Source organism: Saccopteryx leptura, chromosome 2 (assembly GCF_036850995.1).
Source record: "Saccopteryx leptura isolate mSacLep1 chromosome 2, mSacLep1_pri_phased_curated, whole genome shotgun sequence".
Lineage (NCBI taxonomy): Eukaryota > Metazoa > Chordata > Mammalia > Chiroptera > Emballonuridae > Saccopteryx > Saccopteryx leptura.
In genome coordinates, this window is record NC_089504.1 from 67,453,722 (window position 1) to 67,459,007 (window position 5,286).

The following is a 5,286-nucleotide window of genomic DNA, read 5'->3' on the forward strand; positions in this document are numbered from 1 at the left end:
AATACTTTCCATGTTTATGGATTGGAAGAATCAACATAGTTAAAATGACCATATTACCAAAAGCAATGTATAAATTTAATGCAATCCCCATCAAATTTCCAATGTCATTTTTTAAAGACATAGAACAAAAAAAATCACCCAGTTTGTATGGAATAGTGAAAGCAATCTTGAGGAAAAAGAATGAAGCCAGAAGTATCACGCTACCTGACTTCAAATTATAGATAAGCCATGATAATCAAAACAGCATGGTATTGGCAGAAAAACAAACATATAGACCAATGGAAAAGAATCAAGATCCCAGAAATAAAAACAGACATATATGGACAACTAGTCTTTGACAAGGGAACCAAAAACACACAATGGAGAAAAGAAAGCCTCTTCAATAAATGGTGCTGAGAAAATTGGAAAGCCAAATGCAAAAGAATAAAGCTTGGCTATAGTCTGTCCCTTTGCACAAAAATTAATTCAAAATGGATCAAAGACCTAAATATAAGATCTGAAACAATGTATTGCATAGAAGAAAACATAGGTACTAAACTCATGGACCTTTGTTGTAGCAAACACTTTATGAATTTGGTCCCAAAGGCAATGGAAGTAAAGGCAAAAATAAATGAATGGGACTATATCAAACTTAAAAGTTTCTGCACAGCAAGAAGAAACTGACAACAAAACAAATAGGAAGCCAACTAAATGGGAGACATTTGCAAACAACAGTTCTGCTAATGGGTTAATATAAAGAACTCACAATGCTCAGAACAAACAAGCAAACAATCCAATTAAAAAATAGAGAGGACCTGAATGAACACTTCTCCCAAGAAGACATTCAAATGGCCAACATATATATGAAAAGATGTTCATCCTCACTAGGTATTAGAGAAATGCAAATCAAAATTACAATGAGATATCACCTCACACCTGTTACATTGCCTATTATCAACAGAACAGGTAATAAGTGTTGGAGAAGCGGTGGAGAAAAAGGAACCCTCATTCACTGCTGGTGGGAATGCAAATTAATACAACCATTATGAAAGAAAGTATGGTGGTTCCTCAAAAATTTAAGAATTATCATATGACCTAGCAATCCCTCTACTGGGTATCTACCTCAAAAACTTGAAAGCATTGGTATGTAAAGACACATGCACCCCCATGTTCATGGCAGCATTATTCACAGTGGTCAAAACATGAAAATAACTAAAGTGTCCCTCGACACAGGATTAGATAAAGAAGATGTGGCACATATATACAATGGAATACTACTCAGCCATAAGAAATGATGACATAGTGACATTTACAACAACATGGATGGAACTTGAGAACATTATACTGAGTGAAATAAGTAAATTTTAAAAAGTTGAGAACTGTATGATTTTACACATAGATGGGGTATAAAACTGAGACTAATGGACATAGAAAAAAAGTGGTTAGCAGGGGGTGGGGGAAAGGGAGTAAAGAGGAGCAAATATAAGGTGATGGAAAATGAGTTGACTTTGGGTGATGGGTACATAACATAATCAACAGTTCAAATGCTATAGAAAAGGTTACTGGAAACCTATGTACTCCTATTGATCAATGTCATCTGTTTAATTTTCTAATTTTTTTTTAAAAATGGATGAAATATAAAAAAATAAAGTGTTTATATATATTCATGCATGCATTCAGTTATTTTTAAACATTTGTTTAAGTACTTACTATGACTACACTCAGTGGTGGGCAAACACACACCAAATATTTCTCTTCCCTCTTGGAGCCAAGAATTTAGGATATATCTGTTGTTGTCTTGGGATTACTATAAACTCAGTATCTGTGCCCCAAATCCACTAACATTTGACAGATATTTAGCAAGTTCTTATTTCATGCAAGGTAGTGGGCAGAGCAATGTCACTGGTGGGTGCTGGGAATGAAAGATGAATAGCAATCTCTGCTCTCAGAAAAATCACAAATCAATACTTCTTGGTCTTAAGGATTGTGGACTTTTAACCTCCTTTTATGCTTCTACTTGCAGTGAGGGAGGAAATATGAAGTGAGTGTTGTCTTCCATATTTCTCATTTCCCCTCATCAACAACAAAATAATTTCTTTTGTAAGGTTTTAGGAACCTCTATGAAGAAAAATGACAGCAATACAATAGCTCTTGGGTGGCTAAATCACAACTCATGGACTATTTGTGGATCCCAAGAGGACTATTCAATATCAACTTCATTCCTAACACTAGAACAATATTTCAAATGCAAAGCCTTCTTAAAGAGGAAAGCTACATGTTTTTATTTATAACATCTGTTATTTAATGCAGAATCCTTACAGCAGAGTTTCTTAGAATGTGGTCTATGGATCACCTATATTGGAGTCACATAAAGAATTTATTAAATGCAGATTTCTGGGCCCCACCCCAGACCTTTATAATGAGAATCTACAGGTCCCCAAATTCATCAATTTAAACAAGAACCCTAGGTGAGCCTTAGGCACACAAATATTTCAGAAACAATATTTCAAAAACTTAAGTTTTATAAGATCTCAAATGAAGAACCAATCTTACTGTAGAATGTATTCATTCATTGTGTCATGAGGAGGCAACACTAATGAACTCAATTAAAACAGCAACAGTAACAAATCTCCAATATGCCACTTTACAAAGTCATTGTGACATAGTAACTGTTAAGGAATTTTTCTCCACACATCACTTCCTGTTCTTATCCAAATCAACATGACAGTTAGCTTGATAACAGAGAACCCTTGTTTTCCCTTGTCATAATAATCTGGGGATATAATAAAGTTAACAAAAGAATAGTCTTCTGGCTGGACACCAAGCAACCCCATCCTCAAATTCCTTCTGAGGCATACAGAAAGTCCCAAGAAGGTGCCTCATTTGTGTTCTCATGTGTCCCCTAGATGGCCTCACCTTCTTTCTTGCTACTCAAATTTCCTATAATATTGCTCTGACACTATCAGTAGTGAGTCCTGGATTCCTACTATTGAACTACTGATGAAAGCAGCTCTCCAGGTGCTGTGCTTTTCTGCTCCCAAGTTCCTAAACCCAGGAGCTCAATTTGGTCCTGTTTTTATGCTTTCAGTTCCAACAGACTGCCCTGCCCATGAGGCATACATTCTTCAGCTAGCTCCATTTGTCTTCTGAATCTAAGGCTTTAAATGAATCTACATTTTATCTTCAGTGTCTTGCCAGAGAGTGGAATGATGTGGTTCTTTTTTGGACACACATTTCTCTGCACAGAAATTGGTCAGAAGTCATTCATGGTTGGGTTTAGGAGGTTGGTTAAGGAGCTGCCAACACTCACATTAATCATTTTTTTCTTACAAGGGTTCTTTATTGGCTTAACAATGTCATCAAGGACACAAGGATTTAAATCTTCTTGCTCTACCATCTACAGCTTGCTGGCTTTTCCTTACACTGGTCAGGCCATGGTTTATAGGACAGGTTGGCTACAGAAGTGGCAAAAATCAACTACAGACCTAACATCCAAAAGAAGAAATGGGGTAATCCCTTCTTTTATTTCTGTTTTAATGCTGAGGATATCTGTCTCAGAAAATTCTCAACAAGCTGACCACTAATCTCATGAACTAGAACTACTCGGTCATGTGCTCTCCCCCAAACCACTTGCTGTCAAGAAGAATGAATTAACCTTGTTTGGGGTTTATTTGTTTTGTTTAGAATATGCAATATTTCCTTTTTGCATGCTAGACACATAAATAAAATTGAAATATTATTAGAAGAGGATAAAAGAAGTAGATTTGGGATAGGCAACCAAGAGTCTCTACTGAAGGACTCCTGGTCCTCTGAGATAAAAAAGAAAAGTTGTAGACTAATGGAGTTGTTCATGACCCAGTCTCCAGCATGTTTACCCCTAGGTTCTGACTCTGAAATATAATAGCTAGAAGTACATCTCACTTCTTGGCTTACAATAATGAAGAGTTACTTGATTGTTTATTAGTTGCCCACAATCCACAGTGTCTGATTTCTCAATTCATTTCTAACTATTGTACTTGGTACTTTTTCTACTGAAAAAAATTTAAAATATTAAATAAATACAACTAAAAACTTTCAACAGCTTTTCAGGTGCCTATAAGTACACATAAAGGTTTAATAAAAGTCAACTGCAGGCCTGGCCAGTGGTGGCATGGTGGATGGAGCGTGGACTTGGAGCACTGTGGTCGCTGGTTTGAAACTCTGGGCTTGTCTGGTCAAGCCACATAAGGGAGTTTATGCTCCCTGCTCCTTCCCCCTTCTCTCTCTCTCTCTCTACCACCCCATCTCTAAAATGAATAAACTAAAAAATAAAGTTAAAAAAAATCAACTGCCGTTTTTTCCTCCCTGGTTGCTTGAAAATTGGCCACCATCATGGATGACACAGTAATCATCCAGACCAGGAAAGTTCATGACCAACAGACTACTTCAGTGGAAACCAATGGTCATTGACCCCCTTCACTCTGGGAAGGCAACCAATCTTACTATATAGATTGTATTCATTCATTGTGTCATGAGTAAGAAACACCGATGAACTCAATTAATTACCTAAGTCAGAAATTCAGGAAAAACTAGCCAGAATGTAAAAGACCACACCAGGTGTCATCTGTCTATTTCTATTCAGAACCCATTTTGGTGGTGGCAAGAAAATTGGCTTTGGCATGATTTATGATTCTTTGGATCACGCAAAGGAAAATGAACTCAAACATAGACTTGAAAGATATAGCCTATATCAGAAGAGAAGAACTTCAACAAAACAGCACAAGGACCACAAGAACAGAACCAGGACAGGGGTACTGCAAAGGCCAAAGTTGGTGCTGGTAAAAAGGAGTAAAGATTCTGCAGTGGCTGTCATAATAATGCAGATTTCTCATAAGAGAATGAATAAACTATGTGAAAAAATTATGAATAAAACAACTGCAATTAAAAAAATTGGGGTTTTGCCAAACATTCTGGAGTTTGGCAATCATTTCCATCCTGAGCATCAGAACTCTCTTATTTTTCACAAATAGCCAATGACTTCAATGGTGCAAATAACATGAGCCACAGACCACAACCTCTGAATAAAAAACTATAAAAGGGACACACTCAGTCTCAATCCTGAAGGGACGATATGTTCCCCCCCCCCAAAAAAAAGGTGAGGGAAGGAAGGAAGAAAGAATTCCTCCAAACCTCTCAAAAGAACAACTGCAACCATCCATTAAAGTTAATTAGAACAAAGTATCAGAAACAGAACTTTTGGCCCTGGCCGGTTGGCTCAGGGGTAGAGTGTCGGCCTGGTGTGCGGGGGACCCGGGTTCGATTCCCGGC

At 37.2% G+C, this 5,286-nt stretch overlaps 1 pseudogene; it reads left to right on the forward strand.

Moving 5' to 3' along the window:
* Positions 1 to 4,350: 4,350 nt before the first annotated feature.
* On the forward strand, positions 4,351 to 4,810 carry LOC136393020 (small ribosomal subunit protein eS24-like; annotated as a pseudogene).
* The last annotated feature ends 476 nt before the right edge of the window (positions 4,811 to 5,286 follow it).